At 40.7% G+C, this 23,106-nt stretch overlaps 1 long non-coding RNA gene across 1 annotated transcript in view; it reads right to left on the reverse strand.

The window, feature by feature from the left end:
• Positions 1–675: 675 nt before the first annotated feature.
• The window catches only part of LOC122678027, a 40,007-nt gene continuing 17,576 nt past the window's right edge, over positions 676–23,106 (reverse strand). The window contains exons 4-5 of the long non-coding RNA XR_006335988.1: positions 10,097–10,133; positions 676–1,159 (exon numbers count right to left, since the gene is read on the reverse strand). This is a non-coding gene — a long non-coding RNA (uncharacterized LOC122678027). The remainder of the gene's footprint in view (positions 1,160–10,096; positions 10,134–23,106) is intronic.

Consider the following 23,106-nt stretch of genomic DNA (forward strand, 5'->3'; position numbering starts at 1 on the left):
TTTACAAAGTCTTCTCATAAACATGATCTCATTGAGAAATGTCGAGAGTCAGCTTTTCTTTCACAATTTACAGATGACAAAAATGAGGCTAAGAAAAAGTAAGATCATGCTGCACCAAGAGATTTTTTAAATAATATCGTTCAACAGCTGGTATACACCCAGAAAAAACTAGGCTAGCTCCCGATTATAATGTTACTCCCTTAGGTATTTCCAAAGTATAGCTTCAATTGTCCCGCAGAATAAGGTTTAGAGGCAAAAAGATGCCAGGCACTGTGAGCACATTTTACCAATTGTCACAGCCTTCTTACACAGTGTCCAGGAGATAAAACAATACATTTCTCAGGGTCTGGAACATTCTTCTCTGGATCACTATGATACAAGACCTGTAGATGGAGTTGAGGGCGGGGTTCTACAGACTTCAGCATCAGAACACAAATCAAAGACTCCAGGAAATTTCCCAAACTGTGCAGCTCACTGGGCAAATAATCAATCTGGATTTAAATGACATTATCTTCAGGTGAAAGAATCTGCCTGCAATGCAGGAGACCCAGGTTCGATCCCTGGGTGAGGAAGATCCCCGGGAGGAGGAAATGGCAACCCAATCCAGTATTCTTGCCTGGGAAATCCCAAAGACAGAGGAGCCTGCTGGGCTACAGTCCATGCGGTCACAAACATTCAAACATGACTGAGCGACTAACATTTTCACTTCTTTCATCTTCTGATGGGGGTAGAGATTAAGAAGTCTTTCAGGAAGGTGCAGGAGCTGAGGAGTTATTGCTTCACAAGCACCCATCTATAAAAAACTGGTGCCGCTCTCACTGGATACGCCGAACTTTGATGAGGCTAGAGAACTAGCCCATGCACATTGAAATGGGCTGGAGCTCCTCGAATGAAAGACATCTCTATAAGACATGTGGATGTGCATTTGATAATCTTTGACATATGTTTAATATTTAGATTTCCAAGATTACTCATGTTAATATCCGCTGCACATCTTACTTTTTTTGCCTTTTGTGCTCACTGGGAAATGTGGGTTTGGACACGTTTCAAGCCAGATTTGTTCCTGTTGCTTTATTGCTGCTAACCACGGGGTCACTAAAATGGGAAAATCATCTGCTGCTTCTTCTTCCACTGAACTTTGAATTCAAAACTTACAATTCTGAAAATAAAAAGAAAGAAAGAAAAGGAGGAATAAAACAAGTAAATGAATAATGAATGCAGTAAAAATAAATGTGTGGTTCTGAGCCCCATTTAATTTTTCTTCAATGACAGTGTTGTTAATGCTATAAAATATTTTCTCTGATAAATGTGAGTTAGCTAATTTGCATGAATGGCTCGTCTGTCATTGTTTTAGTCTGTTGAGTTATGGGTTTTTAAAAATGGGTTCTTTTCTGTTTGACTTCTAATACATTGTTATTATATGTGATCACTGAGCTTTCCTAATGCCACGCTGAAAACATGGGTTTCATCTTTTTCAAAAAAAATTTAATTTGAGAAAAGTAATTTATGTAATAATGAAGTTCTTCAGATAAATGTATTTATAAGGAAAAGTCATTGACAGATTAGTCAGTATTCCTTTTCCATACAAAAAAATAAAATCTATTTTCTGACAAAGTAGCAACTATAGAAAACTTGGGAAATTTAAAATGAAGCCTCCGAGGATCCCCCTCAACACTTAAAGTTCTGTAATTTCCCAAGGACTAAAAAAAAAAAGAGCTCTGCAAAATGTTTGTCATGCACCTGTCCCACAAAAGACTGAAGAGCTAAAGAAGGGCCTTAGATTCTGAATCTTACATAGACTAATGCAAATTAAATAATGCTAACGATACTAGGGAGAGGTTTCAGTGGGCTTCTTTGGAAGAAAGCAAGTAAAGGCAGAAGGAGTGTGCCAAAACAAGGCAGGGATTCGAAGCAGCGTGTCACTCATCCACCTTCGCTTTTTAAGGTGCTTTTTAAAGTAAATTCAGTGCCCCTAAACTTTGAAACAGATGCCTATGTCTCAAAATTGTCCAACTGCACGTCCAGAGCAGCATTTGAACACTGATGAAATCGTAACCCATGAGGCAATTGCTTCAGAGTTAGAAGCTTGAGGAAATAGCATTGTGTGACACTGGAAGTGCCATCTCAGCAGTCCCCGCAGTGCAGAGCACTAGCGAGTAAGTGCTCTGCGGCTGCCTCGCCCCGTGAGTGAGAATCCGCAGACAGGGAACCTGACTTAAATCCACCCGGCAGAGAAAACTGCAGGTGTGTCGGGACAGCCTACCAGGCACGGCCCAGGGTTTTGCTTCAGCACAAAGTGCAAAGACTTGGGCTCCAAGGTGTGTAGACGCAATTTCAAATCCCACTTGGCCAACTACCTGCTCTCTTATCTCCTCTGAGCACTTCTTTTCTAACACAGAGTAAGTTCCATATGTTAGCTACTGCTATTAATACTCAAATATTTATACAGTGGAGAAAATAGGACCCACTTTATGACACTACTTTGAATGTTAGGGATAAAACATTTGTCACTCCAAACACAATACTTGACATTTAGGTAGCTGCTACTCCTACTTTATGTCATTACCATTAGAATCATCTTCATTGCACTATGAACTGTTTAGAGTAAGGGTTGTGTCTATTGAATTTAGTGGTGAGTTTCCAGCACCTGGGGCTTCCCCGGGGGCTCAATATAAAGAATATGCCTCCCAGTGCAGGAGATGCACATTTGATCCCCTGGGTCAGGAAGGAGGGCATGGAAACCCACTCCAGTATTCTTGCCTGAGAAATCCCATGGACAGAGGAGCCTGGAGAGCTATAGTCCATGGGCTTGCAAAGAGTTGGACATGACTAAGCAACCAAACAACAACAACAAAAACAACTCCAGCACTTAGAACAGTGCCTGGACATAAAACAATCTATTTGCCCTTCTCCCCCTAATAGCACTGACATAATTCAGACCATATCTGATGTTTGTTTGTTTGTTTTTTAAGTGTAAGCCTTTAATTCCAGAACACATTCAGATTGAAACCAGAGAGCCCTGTGAAAGTTGTGAATAATCTGGTTGTATGGTCAGTTCAAAATAGTTGGAGATCAAGGAAAAGCTCCAGAATCAAAAGATTGAGATCTAGTGTCCAGAGCTCTGGTTTCTGTGTCTGTGTGACTTAACACAAGGCCCAAATGTTCCTGAGGTTCAATCCACTTACCTATGAAATGAGGAATAATGGTGATGTGGTTTAACTACTCTAGTAGCACTGTTTTGAGGGCCAAGTGCAGCTATATATATAAATATAACATTGGAAAATGTTTCGTGTTTTACAAAATACTACTGATAATAAACATTACTTATCATTCACCCACATGATTGAATGTCTTCCTGGTCTCTGGACAAAAGGAACTGTGTAGACCAGCAGGCCAAAAACTCAGCCTGTGAGTTTATATAAATGGATTTTATGTTTTTAGATTGCTAAAAAGAAAAAAAAAATCAAAACAAGAATTCTAGTTCATGACATATGCTTCTGCATGCTAAGTCATTTCAGTCAGTTGTGTCCAACTCTTTGTGACCCTATGGACTGTAGCACACCAGACCCCTTTGTCCATGGGATTCTCCAGGCAAGAATACTGGAGTGGGTTGCCATTTCCTTCTCCAGGGGATCTTCCTGACCCAGGGATCAAACTCGCGTCTCTTGTGTCTCCTGCAATGGCAGATGGATTCTTCACCACTAGCACCAACTGGGAAGCCCATTTCATGACATACCTACAATATTTACTCTCTGAATTTTTAGAGAAAAAGTTGGTCAACCCCTAACTCTTAAGAGTTTATGTTAATTATAGTCTTAGTTTCTTTTAAGGTTAAACCTTAAGGCAGATAGAAATTATGCCCTGCACAATTGATGCTTAATTAGCTGCAGCTCAGACATAGCTGGTAAAGAATCTGCCTGCAATTCAGGAGACCAAGATTCAATTCCCAGGTTGGGAAGATCCCCTAGAGAAGGAAATGGCAACCCACTCCAGTATTCTTGCCTGGATAATCCCACGGACAGAGGAGCCTGGCAGGGTACAGTCCATGGGGTCGTAAGAGTCAGACACGACTTAGAGACTAAACCACCACCACCAGGTAACAAAAAGAGTACTTCCTTAAATTAAAGGCAGACCCTGGGTGCACCTCACCAGCCTTAGGCACACCCTCAAGTCCAGGGATGAAAGCTGCCCATTCTAGCCTGCTCATGTCTCTGGGTTCCAGGTGAGCCTGTCACGTGTCACCAAAGTCAGTGTCTCTCTTGTTTACCTCTTTATTGTCAGCATCTATCAAATAGCAAGGATTTCCTAAGTATTTGTTGAATGAATGAGTGAATTCAAATATTCATTCATCTGCTATTCACAGGCTGGCTCCAGCCCTTACTCTTCCATAACACCTTCAGAAACTACTCCAACCCAGAGGTCTCTGTCATGTCCTAGAGTCTCACATCCTCTTTGATCCAAGGGAGACCATGTAGGGTTTTCAGATACTCTTGAAATGTTGCCCATACTCTTTGCTAATTAATGCATTTGTTATGTATTTATACTTTGTTCTTCCAATAAGGTTCTAAAACTGTCAGGTCCAACATGGCACCACTTTTGGCTTCCGCCTTAAAACCAGCCAGCTAATCCATCTGCACTTGCAGCAAAATACATTAGGATGACCTAACCCCAGTACCTATGACTTGACACAGAGACCATCTCATTGCTGGTTTGCCCTGAATGTCAACCGCTGACCTGAAAATTTCAACCCTAGGTCTCACCATGTCTTGGGTACTAGCTTGTCACTTTGTTCCTTTGTTTCTGGGCCCCAGGAGTAGTCATTTGAGGCAGGATCTTGTCTTGCCTGGCCGTGCAACAAAGGGTGGAACTCCATCTCTTGACCCCAGCTTGATGCTTGGGGCTGCATGCTCTGCACGTGCTTCTGATGCTGACAGCCTTCTGCCTGCTGAACATCCTAGGTCCTTCCAGTGCTCTCAGGCTCCCACTGTTAGATCATTCATCATGGACCATATTCACAATCACTTGGCAGGACTGTAACCTCCAGGATATCACATTTTATTAACCCTCTTCTGGACTACCCCGACCTGTGGTAAGTTACCAGGCCATATTAGGCCAAGCTGTGAGATACAGCTCTGTGACTTGCATTTCTTTTTTATCTACCACATGCCTATACAGTGCTTGAACCACTGTAGGCTTACCAGAGCAGCTCAGCAAAGATCCATTCATTGTTTTTCCAGCATAAAAAAAAATAATAAAAGATGGTCACTTATAAAGTGCCATATCTAAGTTTCTTGTACATCAAACTCCATGGTTCTCACCCCATCAGACTCAACATCTCCTTTTTGTAAAAAATATTTTATGATCCCCCCCTCTACTATCATGAAATGAAATGTATAGACAGTGTACAGTCAGCCCTCAGAATCTGACAGTTATGCAGCCAAGGAGTCAATCTACCACAGATGGAAAATATTAGTTTTAAAAAGTTCCATAAAGTTCCAAAAAGCAAAACTTGAATTTGCTGTGCATCAGCAACTATTTACTTAACATTTACATTGTAGTTGGGCTTCTCAGGTGGCGCAGTGATAAAGTCTGCCTGCCAATGTAGGAGCCGCAGGAGATGTGGGTTCGATCCCTGTGTTGGGAAAATCCCCTGGAGAAGGAAATGGCAACCCACTCCAGTATCCTTCCTGGAAAATCCCATGGACAGAAGAGCCTGGTGGGTTACAGTCCATTGGGCAAAGAGTAGGACATGACTGAGCAACTAAGCATGCACACCTGCATATACATTGTATTTACAACTATTTACATAGCATTTACATTGTATTAGGTATTACAAGTAATCTAGAGATGATTTAAACCGTATGGTAGTACATGCTTACACACAAATACTGTGCCATTTTATAGAAGGAACTTGAGCATTACAGATTTTGGTATCCATAGGAGTCCTGAAACCAGTCACTGACAATACCAAGGAAGGGCAGCTTATCATGTATATATATTACCTAGACACATTTTTAAACACCAATATAATGCGCTGCATGTACAATAAAGGAGAAAAAAAAGGAAAGTAATTCATCATAAAATAATGTGCATTTACACATGTACACAAGAAAGACTTGAAAAAGTAATCAAATGCTTGCACTGTGATTTTCTCATGCCCAATTATTGGCAAAGTTCTGAACAAAACAAAATATAATCTTGCCTAAATATACAAGGTAGTTGTAAATTCATGGAAAATTTAGTGTGTATTAAAACTGGGTAGCAAATTATGTAAACTGGAGTTAGGTTTTAGGCTTAGACAGGGTTACCTACCTGAATGCCTAACAGGACATTCAGAAACCACATGAGATGCTACAGGATTCTGCATTGTGTGGGACTGTCCGGTGAACAAGATGTCTCACATCCCTGACTCCCACCCAGTTCAGTGACATCTGAAAAATGTTTCCAGGAATTTCCAAAGCATTCTGTAGGGGGCAGTATTACCACCATTGAGAGCTACTGGTTTAACCAACCTATTCAAAACTGTCCTGCACTCAGATACCCTCTCAGACACAATAACTCCTCTGATCCTGAGACCCCCAGCTAAAGGGTTTGACTGAGTGACTGTACTTCAGGGGCTGGCACACCCCAAATCCAAGAGCCAAAGTTGAATGAATCCTGAGATCTCAGCACTACCCAACCTCAAGGCTATGAGGCGGTCACAGGGGAGGAGATGTCACTGCACAATGGAAATATGAGAGTCCCCTCTAGCTAATCAATCATATTAAAAGGCAAAATCATCAGGATTCCCTACTCCACTGACTCTCTGCATCACATACTCATTTTGCTCTATAGAACCACTGAATGTAAGGGTTGACAGTAACTTTCTCTCTCTCTCTCTCTCTCTGCACACACTTAACACTTCATCCTGTCTCCCAGACCATGCTTCTCCTGCCCAACCTTCTGCCATTTCTCCTAACACACGTCACAAGCACCCCAGCTCCACGCCTTCTTTCCCAGACCTTGTATTGCTAATCCTACCTTCCATAGAGTCTCCTGGCTCCAATTCTGGCTACATTTCTACACAGTCTAGGTAGACCCAGACTGCTCTCCCATTGCCCTCATCTGGTTCACCCTGGGAAGAAACTATGACTGGTTTTCAGGGGCCCACTCTGGGTGATTTCTCTGCATGTTCTCCCATACTTTTGCTCTTCAATAGCTATCTTCAGTAAAGCAGGACCTTAGTTTATGTAGCATGGGACTCCATCCTCCAGGATGTTTCTCTTGCTGTCTACCTGGAATGAATCTCCTCCTTCCTTTCATCTCTTAAACTGTACCACTCTTCTAAACCAGCTGAAATATCCCCTCCTCCAAGAAGTCTTCCTAAATATTCTTTCCCTCTAAGTTTCTGCACCTCTTCCATAGTCAGTCTTTTTTGCTTCAACCTTGAAGACAAAGGTCCTTTTTAGAATTCTTTTGTGTCCCCAATGACACAGAGGAATTTGCCACGGTAGCCCAACTGTCCAATCCATATTTGTGGTTTTATGAACTCAAAAGAAAGGGAAGTGATAGACTGATGGCATATTTAAAATCTTCGAAGAGGAGCCCCTAGCCTCTTCTTCAGAATCACTTCCCTTCTCCTCAACTAAAGTCAAACCCCCCAAGGACACCAGCTGGCCCAGAGATGTACCTTCCCCTCTTCAAGTTACAACATTAGTGCATTGAAAGTAGATCCATACCATCACAGTGACTCTGAAAACATGAACTAAGACAATAATAAATTAGAGCAATAGTCAACTCATAGCACTGTGATGGTTTCATGTATGAATTGGAATGTGAACATTGAGATTTTCATTTCATGGTTGAAAAATATACGAGTTGACCCAAATACAAATTTTTGCATTTCCATCATTTACATATCATGGGTCAGTAATCATTTCTTGCCTAAGTGGCTTTCCAAATGAAAAGCTGTACTATTGTAATGGTTTATCATATTTACAAACATTGCATTGTGCTACCCATTCAGGGCTTTGGATTCATTGGCAAACAAGCGGATCCCAGTCTCCGAGAAGGCAGAGCGATGCCTGAGGGGGAGAGAGCCAATTCCCCTAGGAGAGATCCATGTGTTTCTTCCTCCCTCAAGTGCAGGAGTCCAGGAATCTCTATTCCACTGGGACATCTTCTAGCCACCTCTTTTCTCCCGCGTGCCATGTGGTCAGCAGGGGCCAGGGCTGGACTCTGCTTGTGTTTCTGTGATTTTTCTCCTCTCTGGGGCCAAAGAATCTAGCTGCTTTGAAAATGTCTCCTTGGGAGGCTGAAAGTGCTGAGACAGCCAAATGTGATCTTTGGGAAGGGTAATGCAACCTGATGTTTTTTATTACAGTTCAGAACAACATCGAGTGAAATGTCTATGGTGATTCTTTTCCCTCATTTTAATGCCAGGATAATACAAATCAGCACGTGACTGAGCTGGTCTTTGATGTGAGCCCTGTCCCTGTCACCGCACCCCTTCACAGTGGCCTGGGTTACCTGCGCCATTAGGGATCTCACTCTTATCACTGGGTACGAGTTTCTCAGAAATCTGTGTTTTTAAAGGATAATAGAGTTAGCACCATAGATTAAAAGGAGAGCTGGTGTAACTGTTACGCCACCCCTGCAGGCTCAGTTTCCAGGTCTGACTTGCTCTTTCTTACAACTGGGGTTGAAGGTCAGCATCCAGTCTGTGTGGGGATAGTCACCCCTTCCTCATTCACACATGCAAGCTCTCAGCCCCAGCTGTTCTCCAACCCACACCTCCTTTGCTGAGCTTCTCTTGCTCCTGCTTTGGCACAAACGCTTAGAAGGAAACTAAAGGGAAAGCATTGAGGTCATTTATTAGATTCTCCTGTGAATTTGGTTTCAGGACTAGAAAGCGGTGCCGTGGCTGTGTGATTTATGAAATCCCTCCTGCTGCTGCTTTTCCTTATTTTGAGGGTGATGTACAAGAAGTGAGTTAGCAAAGAGTTGACTGGCCACATTTCACACCCTCGCCTGTGAGTCCTAGGATGGAGGACATAAAGACAATAATGTGGATGGAGAGGTGGTGGGGAGGGATTTAGCTGTTAATGGAAATTTCTCCTTCAGACTCTCTGGGAAAAAACATGCTGCCTTTCAGAGGATGGATCTCCCCACCCTTTTTTTTTTTTCTCCCTGGCTCCTATGTTTTAAAAAAGTTAAGGGGTCTGTGGGGGGGGGGGGGGGGGGGCGGGGGGGGGGGGGGGGGGGGTGGCAGTGTGTTTGGAGGGAAGCAAGCAGAAAGGGAAGGGAGTGGGAAATGATTGTTATCAACCCAAAGTCCTTCTCTGGCTGCTGCAGCTCTGTTTATGAAATGCCATAACAATAGTGAGCTCACGCCTGTGTGCTCCTATCAAGCAGGGTTCCTGGGTGCCAGATGGGCACTTTGTGACTGTATGAGCATGGATTATTTCATTTCCTACATCTGGGACTCCAAATGGCCTCCCAGAATGCCACAGGAGAGGGATACCGCTTCTCAGCTAGGGGACCCCACCTTCACCAGGGCTCCCAGTGAAGTAGAGGGGAGGAAGCCAGCCATTCCCAAGTGATATCTGAAAGTTGACACACACCAGGGATAGGGGGAATGTTTTAGAAGCCAGAACAAGATGGAAATAAATAATAACCCATCATGTATGTCAGCAGCAGTTGAAAAAAAGAGGAAAGAACAAATGAAAAACAAATCATAAAGCATTTTCCTCTCTGGCCTCAGAAGATGTTCTGGGAATAATCTTTTGTATTTCAGCTTTGAAATTCTGTTGTGACCGTCTAGCCACACACCTCTGGATATTGCTAGTGGTCCAGATAAGGAAACCAAAATGGTCTGAGGAATGCCGGCATAGACCACAGCCTCTTGGCCTCCTTCTCACTTTGTTTCAGTTAATGGGATGAGATGTACTGGTATGAAAGAGTAGCAAGAATGCTTACTTCTCCTAAGCACTGAACCAAAGTTGAGTGTTCGCAGAGGCAGCACACTGAACTGCTATTTAGATGAATCTGATGGACAGAGTTGCCGTCCAAAAACCAGATTCTTCTTGTTTTCAGGTTTATTGTGGAAAATCCTCACCTGCTCAAAAGGAGTTATCCAAATCATTCAATTTGTCCTGCAAGAGAAAAAAAAAAAAAAAACTTTTTTACAAGAATATGTGACTTATGTTAAAAAAAAAAATCTGACAGTTGACTTAACCATTTTGCATAAGATATTTACAAACCATGGCAGATTAAAGGGGGTTTTTATGCATTTTCACATCCTGCTTGGTTTAAAGCAGCAATTTTCTGCAAGGACAACAGAGAAAAAAACACGCTTTACACTGCTTATATTAATTACAATTTTTCATTACCCATCATGTTTTCTGCAGGCTTGTGTATTATTACTGCAAAATGTAATGAAACAGAAAAAGGAGAAAAGAATGGACTTCTGGGAAATTTTCCAATTCTTGAAATGCAATGTTAATTGAGAGCTATTTTTAGGGCTGTGCGGATAGTGCAGGACCCAGGGCCATTGGTACAAATGGGTCCAGTCCAGGTGCGGCTTCCCGGGTGAAAATCTGGGTCTCTGCTGCTGGAGAGCTTCAAAATTTCTGTCTTGCTTGGTGCCAAGTCTTACCAAAGGACATGGAAGGATTTCTACATATGAACTAGTCACAAAGGAAATAGAAGAAAAGCAAGGGGAGATGAAGATGGATCCACATGGAGCCTAGGCTCAGTGATGCTTGGTAGCGATTCCCAACCTCACCTTCATCCACTCCATCAGAATGAAAGAAAACTAATCAATATTTAGGAAAATGGTGACACACAGTCCAATACTTTCCAAGGCCCTTACAATGAGTAATTCAAAACGTGTCCATGAAGTGGTGGCCAACAAGACCCTTTATCAGGAAACTTCTTCCCCTGCTGGAGAATTACAAGTTCTTAGTGTTGGGTATATCCTGCCAAGGACTTGAGGAAAATTGTCTGCCAAGGCAGGAACTTGGTGGATTGGAGAAATATTGTTTCTTTTATTACTAAACTATATAGACCATAGATTTAACTTCCCACTTGATTAAGCTGAATAGATGACTCTCAAATTCATCGAGGTCCTTCTGTATTACTTCTGTACCCCAGAATCCCATTTCCTGATGTAGTGTTAGAACCAACATTGCAAATGATAGAAGACACATAGTAAGAAGAAGACACAGCCCCCTGTTTACAGGGGCCAAGTGTTCTAGGAAAGGTCTCAGAAGGGCTTCAAAGAATTTAGAAACTCTGGGCGCACTTGAAAATTCTCTGTCTCAACATACCATAAAGCTTTTGAGGCTCTCTGAGTGTTTCAGCCATTAGTCTCCTGCAAATGCATTCTATAAAAAAAGAAAATTAAACAACTGCTAAAACCCATAAAGTCCTATAATTCTTATTGCTGCTTCCATTTTCACAAAGTAAAGACAACTGTCCAGAAAAGTGATTTGGCCAAAACTCGCTTAAGGCTATCAGACTTAGAAATCCTGTGTGAGCAGCATTTCACCCAGTTAAAAGCAACTGAGAAGAACAAAGGGAAAACACTTTTCAGTCAATAGTTTTCTCTGAGCTATGAAGTAGGTACCCTGCCCACCTGTCTCTGCTGCTTCAGGCTGCCCAGGGTCACAGCCAGTGCTGTGAGCTTACTCTGAAGTCAGCAGATTGCAATACCCTGTTGCAATGTTGTCATCAGAGGCAAACTGGCTGTCTGCCTTGAGACTGTTGCCTCAGCCCCGATTTACACGTTGTAAATAAAGTGTGTAATAAAAAGAGAAATTCCAACATTTCTAGGAGTTTCTTCCCAGAGCAAAGTCACCTACAAGATTTGTTGGTAAAACCACTGGTACATGGAGTGAGAAGGCAAAATGGAAATGGTGCGTGAGAACCAAGATTCCATAGCTGGGTAGACAGAAACATGAGTTTCCAGTTCCCATTGCTTAGATTCAAAACACAAAGATTAACTCAGATAGTTCCTGGCCAGCCTGGCCTACATGCAGTACCATCCACAGCTGGGCTAACCACCTGGCAGGATTCCATCTCCTGCTCATCACAATGATGACAAGAGGTGATCTAAGCAGTCCTTGGTTTACTCCAAGTAATTCCCCTTCTTAATCACCTGCTGCTTCAGATATGCCTCTTTGGACTTCTGTGCTTATTTTAATTCTAACAGGGTTAGATCTCTATGTCTCTTTTAATCAGCTTTTAACAATAGCTATTCACCTCTGCTATGAATATTTTGTTCCCGTACATTCCCCCCTCCCACTTTATCTACTTCCATCTTCCCAATTTCTAAAATTTATGGCTTAGATTTTCTTACTGGTTACATTTGTAGTGTTAAATAACATAGCCAATGTTTGTGTCTCATTTCAGCAACTTTATGTATATAGCTTGATAAGTATATTGTTGGCTCATCTTTCCCTCTCCCACCCCACATCCCCCACCCCAAATCCCAATATCTGTCAACTCTACCGATATATTTACATTGTCAAAATTGATAACATTTATGTTCTTTTCTGTAATTATAATTAAGCCTTCTGTGAGTTTGTCTAGGGATTGACTCTAACAATTAATAACCTACAACCTACAAACAGGGTTTATACGATCATGATTATATAAATATTTTTACTTGTGGACCAATCTCCTTCTTTCCTGAGACATCCACCCAGCTGTCTCTGAATTTCTACTCCCATCCAGGCAGCTTGCTCTTGAGTGACTGCCCAGCTGTCACCAAGGGACTTCTCTCTCTGCCCTCTCTGAAAGTGAAAGTGAAGTCGCTCAGTCGTGTCCGACTCTTTGTGAGCCCACTGACTGACTATAGTCTACCAGGCTCCTCTGTCCATGGGATTTTCCAGGCAAGAATACTGGAGTGGGTTGCCATTTCCTCCTCCAGGAGATCTTCCCAACCCAGGTATTGAACCCAGGTCTCCCACATTGTAGGCAGACGCTTTAACGTCTGAGCCACCAGGGAAGTCAGAGCTATTGTTTCCTGGATCCCATGTCTTCCTCCTTCATGATGTTCCGGAGTTCACTCTCAATGATTTTTTTTTCAGAAATATAAACTATAGTTTATTTCATGTTTGCTATGTTTTTCCTTTTGCTACTTCACTAGGGTTTGGCTGGGGATAGCATCCAATCAGCATCCAATGTTGTTGATGAGAAGTCAACTGCATTCCTGATTCTCATTACCCAAAAGATAATCTTTTTTTCCCCCCCTGTATTGAATCTCTTTAGGAGTTCCTCATTTTTCCTGGTGCTTTAAAGTCTCATAGGTATGTGTCTGGGTATGGACAAAAACTAGTTTTAAGACATTTTGATAGAGATATCTGCTCCTTTTTGCCTTCCCTGTTAGGATTAGAAAGAAGAAGTTCTGTATTGGTTTCTGAAGCTCACATTGCTATCAGGGAAGAAACAAATCATAATATGATTTTCTCATATCTGACAAATTGAATTTAGAGTATGAAGTTCAAATTTTTATGAACAAGTTAATAAACACATCATCACTAATAAATTTTTAAAGCCCTCAAAGCCTATAAAGTAGAAGTTTCCCATACCTCATTCATAAAGTAGAAGGAAGAAGGTGGGTGAGAAGAAAAATTTAACTAAGTTTTTGACACTTTCTTACATTTGCCAAAAACCCAAAACTATTTGACTGTGTTTTAAGAAAATAATGAATATAATGGAGAGAGTTTATGGAAGAAGGAATGTAAAGAAGTACTTCCTTGGATAGATTTTGTATAAATACTTCATCCTATAGCAAATGAACCTGGGTTTTAGAACATACAGATCTGGACAGTAACTCCAGCCCTGCCATTTTCTAGTTAAGTGAGTCAAGCAAATTAAACTCAATAAATGTTACTTTCCTTCCTTCTTTATCCCTAATTCCATTGGCTTAACAGTGAGGCTTGGATAGTTGTAAATGTTCTATCCAGTGTATCATGATGAGGTACAAAGAATGAGTTTAGAAATGTAACAGGATGTTAAATTGGAAGTTCTGACTGATGCATTGAGATACAATTGATGTTGCATTCCAAAGAAAGTGCTATACCATATGCAGAATTTCCAAAAGGAGAAATATAGAAGAACCAATTGCATAATCCTTGAAATCTGTCATTCACATTAAAGACATAAAAGGGCTCTGAGAGTGGAAATTAAGGAAAATTTTGTGACAAGGATTTTAGAAAAGAGGTTTTGGGATTCTGGGACTCCTTCTCAGGAAGGTCAGTGGAGCTCTAAAGACCTCAATGTGTATCTCCTGCAGTTTGGGAATAAGTGACCAGACCTAGGTTACATCTGAAGAAGTTAAAATGACCCTTAGAAGCAAGGTAATAGACTACATTTAAAAAATAACTACTCACCAAGGTTTTTGAACACTAAGAACTAAATCTACAAGGCCCAGGACCATTTAAAAGGATCTGACTAAGGAAGGAATGGCTTAGTAGACTAAGGAGACACATTAGAATTGTTCTCCTAATTTAGACACAACTATCTTGAGCTATGGGCTTCCCTGGTAGCTCAGCTGCTAAAGAATCTGCCTGCAGTGCAGAAGACCCCAGTTGGATTCCTAGATTGGGAAGATACCCTGGAGAAGGGATAGGCTACCCACTCCAGTCTTCTTGGGCTTCCCTAGTAGTTCAGTCAGAAACAATCCACCTGCAATATGGGAGACTTGGGTTCGATCCCTGGGTTGGGAATATCCCTTGGAGGAGGTCATGGAAACCCACTCCAGTACTCTTGCCTGGAGAATCCCTATGGTCAGAGGAGCCTGGTGGTCTACAGTCCACGGGGTCGCAAAGAATCAGACACGATTGAGTGACTAAGTGTGAGCATCTTGAGCTATATCATGTTTATGTGCACAATTCCCTTTTTCAGTAGATAGTTCTATACTGCTCAGGCTTCCCTCATAGCTCAGTTGGTAAAGAATCTGCATGCAATGCAGGAGACTCTGGTTCAACTCCTGGGACGAGAAGATACGCTGGAGAAGGGATAGGCTACCTACTCCAGTATTCTTGGGCTTCCCTTGTGAGTCAGCTGGTAAAGAATCCACCTGCAATGAGGGAGACCTGGGTTCGATCCCTGGGTTGGGAAGATCCCTTGGAGAAGGGAAAGGCTACCCACTCCAGTATTCTAGCCCGGAGAATTCCATGGACTGTATAGTCCATGGGGTTGCAAAGAGTCGGACACGACTGAGCAACTTTCACTTCCACTTTCTATACTGTTCAGAGTGAACACTGTGATTCTATTGTACATCCATAATATGTCTGCAACAGTTCTAAGTTACCATATAATTAAAAATAATAGCTAATATTTATTGAGAGCTTTCTATGTGCCAAGCACTGTTCTAAATATTTCATATCTATTAACTCACAAGAGCCCCTACTAAGTAGGCATTTCTACTGCCATCCCCATGAGGAAACTGAGTCACACAGAAGGTAACTTGCCCACAGATTCATAGCTAGGAAATGGCAGAGCTAGCATTCAACTCAAGTGGTCTAGCTCTTAGACCCAAGCTTATAACAATCATTACATTCTCTCTCTAAGGCTTGGCAAGAACAGTTTCAAAGAATTAAGTTCCCTTTCTTCTATTTTCAATAAATAAAGCTCCAACTAGCATTTTTAAACCTCTAGAAGAGTTTGTGCTGGTTTGAAGACCTCCTAAAAAGGAAATAAAAAGCAGATTTCAACTTACAGAATTATTTTTCAAAAGTAAGGTGGTGTAGGGATAAAATAGAGGAGGAAATAAGTAAATATGGTACTTGGTATCTGAAACTGGCCATTCATCAAGACATGTCAGCAACACCCAACTTAAATTTGATGAGTTCAATATTTTTCAGGACTAGCAGAACTTCTTGTGACCTGTATAATTGAGCAGAACTTCTTGGTTAAGATGGGCCTGGGGCTGGACCTCAGCTCTCAAGGCTAAATTTCTTCATTCCATAGTTCTTCCAGGTCACTGTCAAAACCACTGGTAATTTTACACTGCAGTGATCTGTGCCTTTTCCTGGCCTGAGGATAAATAGAAAACTTAACAGTTCTGAGAGCTGTTGACACCATGTACTGAGAAACACAATCAGAAAATGTTAAAGGAAACCCTTGAAGGATGTGAATGAAGAATGTGGACATTCACACATGGAAACTCCCCATGTGATGCCAGCTTTGCTCCCCAGCTCTGCAGCCAAAAAATGAACAAGTTAGAGAGGGAATAGGGGTGCATGCCTGAAGCTTTAATAGAAAACAATAAGGGATGATCATTCCTAGCAAGGCTTCAAATGACCATTGACTGGTAGGCAGAGGATTCTAGTGTGCTCAAGAGAAGGGTTACAGTGATTAAAAAAAAAAAAAAAGATGCCTACAGGAGGATAGGGAAAATCCAGTTCCATCCCAACAACTACCAAATGTAGTTGTTTGTTTTCCTATTTGATAAACACACATGGATACATTTTTTTATTTCCCCCTTTAAGTATGTATGTAACCCCTTTAAGACTCAATCTAAGGTCACACATTTAAAGGAAAACTAGGGAGGTACAGGTGCATTTCCTGAACCCTACAACTGGATATTTGGTCTGACAACAGGACAGTGTGTTTGAACTGAGAACAGGAAAATACCTTACGATCTCTGTCAGCATGAGCTATAAGGAAGAGTTAAGAAAAAGGAAGGGCTTGCTGGAGATATAAAGTAAGCTGTGTATCCTGGCTTTGAAGTATGCACAACACAGCCACATGGGAGCTCAGATCTAACTGCTGCTGCAGCCCTAGATCCCACTCGAGTAGCCTAAGCAATAGCCCTGGAGTCTTCTCCTCGTTAAGTTTAATAAAAGTGGTTTAGTTTTCCCCCTCACAGTTATTTCCCTTCTTATTTGCCAGAGATAGATGTAGACAGCGTCATTCTTAATGTAATTACTGTTCCCTCAATATAAACGGCTTTCATTCACTCACTTATCCATTCAATATATAAACACTAAGTGCTGATCTAGGTACAGGAGACTCACAGATAATTAAGCCATTGTCCTAGTCTGTGAAAAAATGAGAGACGTATAATGTGTTATATATGAAGGCAATAACAGAAGTATGTGCTTGATATAGTCAGTCCAGAGAGGACAGGGTGATTAAGTAGAAGGGACAAAGTATTCTGGTAAACAATGACCTAGAAAGAAGAACAGGAAGCGTTTAAGGCTCTTCCCTCATTAAAATAAGTCTGTAGGACTTGGTGCATCTCCATCTGAGTCCTCATCCAGTCTTCCTCCAGGTCCTGGGATTCAGATGCTATGTGAGCCTCAGAAACAGGAAAAGTGGTTGCTTAAGTATCTTGCAGACTTGAATAAATCAACAATGGGCCTGTGAGCAATGACCTTTGACAAGTCCTTGTGTTTGGCTCAAGTGCAAGAGAACACAGTGCCCAAGTAGAGAACAATCTGCCTGCCCAGGGACCCTCCAGAGGTGAGGCTCTGTGCTACAGGGACTGGCCCTGGGTACACTGACCTCTGCTCATCAGAAAGCACAGTTTGGGGAGGGTCCTCCTGCTGCTGCTGAAAAGTGATGATTAAGAGGCAGCACAAATCGCATGGATCCTGTCCTAGCCTTATGCTTTCTGAAGATAATGATGATGAACAAAATGATGAATGAGCTATGATAATTCTATAAAACCCCTCCTGTCTTCTCTTGCCTTCTTTTCTTCTCCTATTCTCTTCCCTATCTCCAAATCCATTCCTCTAACTCTTTGATGATTCAAACCACTTTTCCTATGAAGACAACCAGAAAATACCCCCCACAATGGCTCCTGAGCCACCTGAAACCTGCCTCCCTTGCTAATGACAAGGCCCATCTCAGCTGACATAAGCCATTTTTATGTGGAGTATTTGATGGTTCTGTGTTTTGTTCTGATGATTGTTAGCTCTTTTGGTTCATTGGCGTTGGAAATAAATCACATCTAACCTCTTTTGTACTAAAATTAACTGTCTCCTTGGACTGATTATCTTGCCCTTGGTCTCTGCGGAGTTGCACCCACAGGATCTCCAACGTGCCTGGCAGCCCGAGCAGTTTGCTGAAGTTCCATGTGAGGGGAATGAGGCTGGCTTTCCCAGGCTCTGGTCAAGAGGCCTTGGCTACTCCTAAAAACAGCAAAAATGCTTCAGCAACATTCAGAAACCAAAGCAGGAAACAGAACCCCTCTCACATGGATGGATAGCAAAGGCTCTGGTGGGACAGGAAACGCGAGGATTTTGAACAAGTTCATCCACCTGTTTATCACGTGGGTTTAGTTTTCTCAACAACGTATTGTAATTCCAGTTTGGAATGTGTCAGAAATATTTTTTTCATGCTCAAATTGTTTTCCTTGAAAAAGAAAGAGCACAATTCAAAAGAACATAGAGGAGGGAAAAAGTCATTCTTTTCCAACCTTGAAAACAGATACAAGACTTTCCCACAAATTAATACATAAACAAAGGTTCTTTTTCAGAGGATGGAGAAGTGGTCCTCAAAGAGAGAAAAAAATAGTTTGGCACCCTCAACAGAGGAGAAAGTGGGACGCAAGGGATGTCAGGTAACAAGCATCTGGTCCACCCCTAATTTCAAGGGTTGAATCTAACTAAACCAAACCAACATGCTCTTCAAGTTGTCTCTTCAACATGCTCTTCAACAACCTCTTCAAGTTGTCACCCACCCTTGCAGAGGCAAGGTTGACCTTGTGTTGACCTGAAACTTTTCCCTCCATGTTTCATACATCATTTGGATGCTCCTTCAACCCCTCAGACTTTCCCCCCAGCTCATTCTCTGGCTCTTTCTGTACTTCCCTGATTCTGCATGTGAACTCTCAAATTAAAATAAAAAACTCAGTGTAATCAAAAGCCCAGAACCATTAAAAATTTTTAAAGTTGTTTCTCTTTCTGATTTCCTGATTTCTATTAAAGGCGGCACTGTTCTGCTGCACATATATGCTTAAGATCGAACAACACTCCCTCATCACCCAGCACGGCACTTTAATTCAGCATTGCCTTCATCAGGACCCTTTCATGCCTAAAACACCATCAGTGGCTCTTCTTTAGCTCTTACATGACAGTATCCCCATTGCTCCTTTAAGATTTCACAGTATAACCAGATGTGAAAGGACCTCTATCCATAAATTAGCCTTAAACTCCTGAAGGAAGCCTCTGCTCCAGCCTTGTCTGTCTACCAAAAGCATCTAGCATGTTTACCTCCAGTCTCTGTTCATGCTGTGCTCTCCACCTTGAATGCCTCATCCTTCTCTCCATAGGTTTAGACCCTTCCACTCATCATAGTTTACTTCATGACCCATGGCATCAATGAAGCCTTTGGGGCCACCCAAGTTCATGGTAGTCTCTCCCTCCTCTCTTGAGCCTGTATGGCAATTAGAGTTTGCACTGCTTGTTTGACAATTATCACTTACTCTCTTGTATAACCATTAATCCAGCAGACATTTTTGAGCACCGACTATCTTGCCTATGGCAGATTCTTTGATATTTGCTAATCATAAAAGGTTAATAAGAAACAAGAAGTATGGAGGAGGAGGAATAATGGGCAGAACAAGCAGGTCTAAGAGAAAGAACCTTTTAAATAAAAGAGATGTAAAGATGTTCTACATCATAGGAAGGAGGACCATTTAATAACATGGTATGTCTCACCTCCAAGCCTATTTGTATATTCTCCTTTCTGTGATGCTAGTCCGGGACTTTACAAATGTTTTTGCTTTGCTGGTTGGCCTCCTAGGAAGCCGTGTTAACAGGGAGTGCTAGAGAAAGGTAGACTGGAGGTGGTGGATGAGATCTGCTCCTTCCTGTCTGCTCTCTGATGCTTTCTGTGGGCTTCCTGTCCTCTCCCTATAAGTGTCACCCCAGCAGTACTCCTCCACCTCATCAGTGGCAGCTCCTTCTAGCAACAGCAGCTGAATTCAGTTCGAAGCTTTTCCAGTTCATAGAATCAGCCTCTCCGTACCACCACCCCTATCCTGAGACACCACTGCACGCCAGCCAACACGCACTCTCCTCTACAGAGTCTGGGTCCCAGTCTTTTCCTAATGCAGACACCATCACCAAGCACGCATCACTTCTCAGAAGTCTGGCTTCACCTCCTTGGGGCTCCTCCTTTAAGCTTCTAGGCTTTAATAATTACAATTTCTTCCCTTTGTTTCTCAGCCCTAAGGGTGATACATGCCTCCCACTTTCACAATATCTTAGCATCTTCTTTCTACCTTTTTAGTTATCTGGATAACACTTTTTTCTATTAAATTCTATTCAATAACTGGTACAGTTTCTATCTCCCTATAAGACTCTGATTGATACAGAAGGAACTAGTTTATGGGCATAAATTAAAATAATGCAAAGTGGTGCTGCTAAAATGCCAATAGATATTTTAAATACTCAAGCAATCCAAAAGAAGGAAGGAAAGAGAATAAGAGGAGTAAAATTCAGAAGAGACAAACTAAAGTCAAACATATTACATTAAATGTTAAAGCACTTAACTGCCCCCCGCAAAAAAGCAAAAATGATCAGAAGTGATTTTTAAAATGGAAGATCCTACAATATTCAAACTTTAAAGACATATTTTAAATGTGATAACACATAGGTTGAAAGTAAATGGATAAAAAGAAGATATATATTACATACAGTAAACATAGAAAAGCTGGGAGTGGCTAGATTAATAATAGACAAAATAGACATCAAGGCAAATAGTACATCAAAGACAGACATGGACATTTTATAATAATTATGCTATGTCCATCAGAAGGAGAGAACAACCATAAATTTGTATGTGCATAATAATAATTTTAAAATACAACCAAAAAAAAGTTTAAAGGAAGTAATATACAATCCACAATCATAGTGGGAGATTTAAGTACCCGTCTCCCAACAATTCATTGAAAAACTAGAAAAAAACCATCCTATCCACAGAGGATCTGAATAACACTATCAACATGACCTAATTGATGTTTCTAGATATTTATGCAGTCCATCATCCAACTTCTTTTGAAGCACAGTTGTATAGTCACCAAGATAGAACATATACTAGATCATAAAATAAGTCAAAAAATTTTAAAAGAATTGAAAACCAGGATAATAGCAGAGGATTAAACAACTAATATGCAAATTTAACTCAGCCCCCAAAATTAAACAATAATGACAACACTACCAACAACCACTGCCCTCAATAAAAAAAATTCACACCAGAGCATATTACTATGAAAGCTCAGAATTCCTGGGATGTAGTGTAAATCACAAAACTCCCAGATGGGGAAAATTAGACCCCTTACAAAGAAACCAACCCAAGTGGCATCAGATTCACCAATAGCAATATCTTCAAAACTTTAAGTGACGATGATTTGCAATCTAGCTTTCTATTCCCAGCCTGTCATGTGGGTAGTAAAGTGACATTTTAGACATGCAAGAACTGAAACATAATGTTTTAGAAAGTTAATGGAAAGCATGTGTCAATAAAACAAGAAATAAACCAAAGAAAAAGAAAGACATGAAATCCAGAAAACATATCAGAAGAGAGGCAAAAGCATCATATAATGACATCTGTGAAATCTTTCGGAAAGAAAAAAGTCCACGTAGGAGCAAGGAGAGGAAATCAGGGGGGAGAAGTTCTCTAGAAAAGTTAGAGCTGCTGTGCGTGAGTCCCTTGACAAAACTATTTATTTATAGCAGAGATATTAGAAGATTTGCAAAATTAATCATAAGCATATAAAAAGAGACTTCAGAAAAATTAAGGCAATGTCATTTTCAGCAGAAAAAAAAGGGCAGGACAAGGAAAGAAATATAGTTGCAAATCACCATGGCTCATCACATGTACATTATATGTACATAATAAACTAAAATTGTTTTATTTAAATAAACATGTAGAAAGGGAAAGAAGAAGATATCAAAGAGTTAAGTTTTTATCTACTATGGCAAAAATACAATAAAATATTCCTAAAATTTATCAGTCAAGAAATAGGCATATTATTTACATTAAATGAAGTAATAACACTTAGAAGAGTGACTATTACATGGCAAGCAGTGTCAGCTATTATTAGAAACACAAAGTTAAATATCAGGAGAAAGAGCCAGAAATGAGAGCAGTTGTCTCTTGGGCATAGGATTCAGAGAGAAAGAAAACTATTTTGGTTCATTACAAGCTTTTTAGTACTACATGACTTTTAAAATAATATACATGTATTGGTTTTATAAAAATAAAAATTAAATTAATAATAAAACAGCTATATTGTAGAATAAAATATAAACATAAAAACGTTACGGCATTGTAAATAAGGAAGTAAAAAGTAACTTATAAGTAAGGTGAATGTAAATTTTAAGAAACAAAGTATGTATTGTAAAAAAGACATATTAAGCTTTTTCATATACTGTTGAGTTAAAAACTAAACAAATTTTTAAAAACCATACATACTCAAAAACAAAAAGAAACATATTCCACAAACAAAAAAAATATAAAACAACAACAACAAAAAAAACCCAGAACAAAACAGAGAGAACTCCCTAAAAAGAGATATTTGAAAGTGAGAGAAACAACTGAGAAACCAAGTTGTTAGGTGAAAATTAAATATCCAGTGCACAAAATGGATACAAACCACCTACCTGAGACTGAAGTCAGAATAGAGCTTTATCGTCATTAATGGCTGCCAAAATGTCTCTGTCCATCAGCCCAAGATTATATCTAAAAAGAAGCCACTTGTCCATAAACAGGGATAAGCCCTGAGTTCCTGTATTAGCACTAGGACAATGCATTCAGGGGAAGGCTCCAGAATTTCACCATTTCTGCAGGGTGATATACCCATCTGAGTCACAGCTATAAGCCTTGGTCAGAAATAGGCTGTAGGAGTGGAACAGAAGCCGCCATGAAACCATCCCTATAAGGACAACAGGTCCCAAGAAAATGAGAGGATGAGTTCATAAACAAAATTCAAAACTGTACTTTTAAAAATCCTTATCAAGGAGAGAAAGCCAATAACCAGAAGAGTGGAGAAGTTTAAACCCAAGAACAGAGACATATTTGAATGATACAGAAAGGACATTAAAATGAGTAGTTTTTTAAATTCTTGGAAATAAAAAAGGGATAACATTCATAAAAGAGGAC

Source organism: Cervus elaphus, chromosome 20, assembly GCF_910594005.1.
Source record: "Cervus elaphus chromosome 20, mCerEla1.1, whole genome shotgun sequence".
NCBI classification, from domain to species: Eukaryota; Metazoa; Chordata; class Mammalia; order Artiodactyla; family Cervidae; genus Cervus; species Cervus elaphus.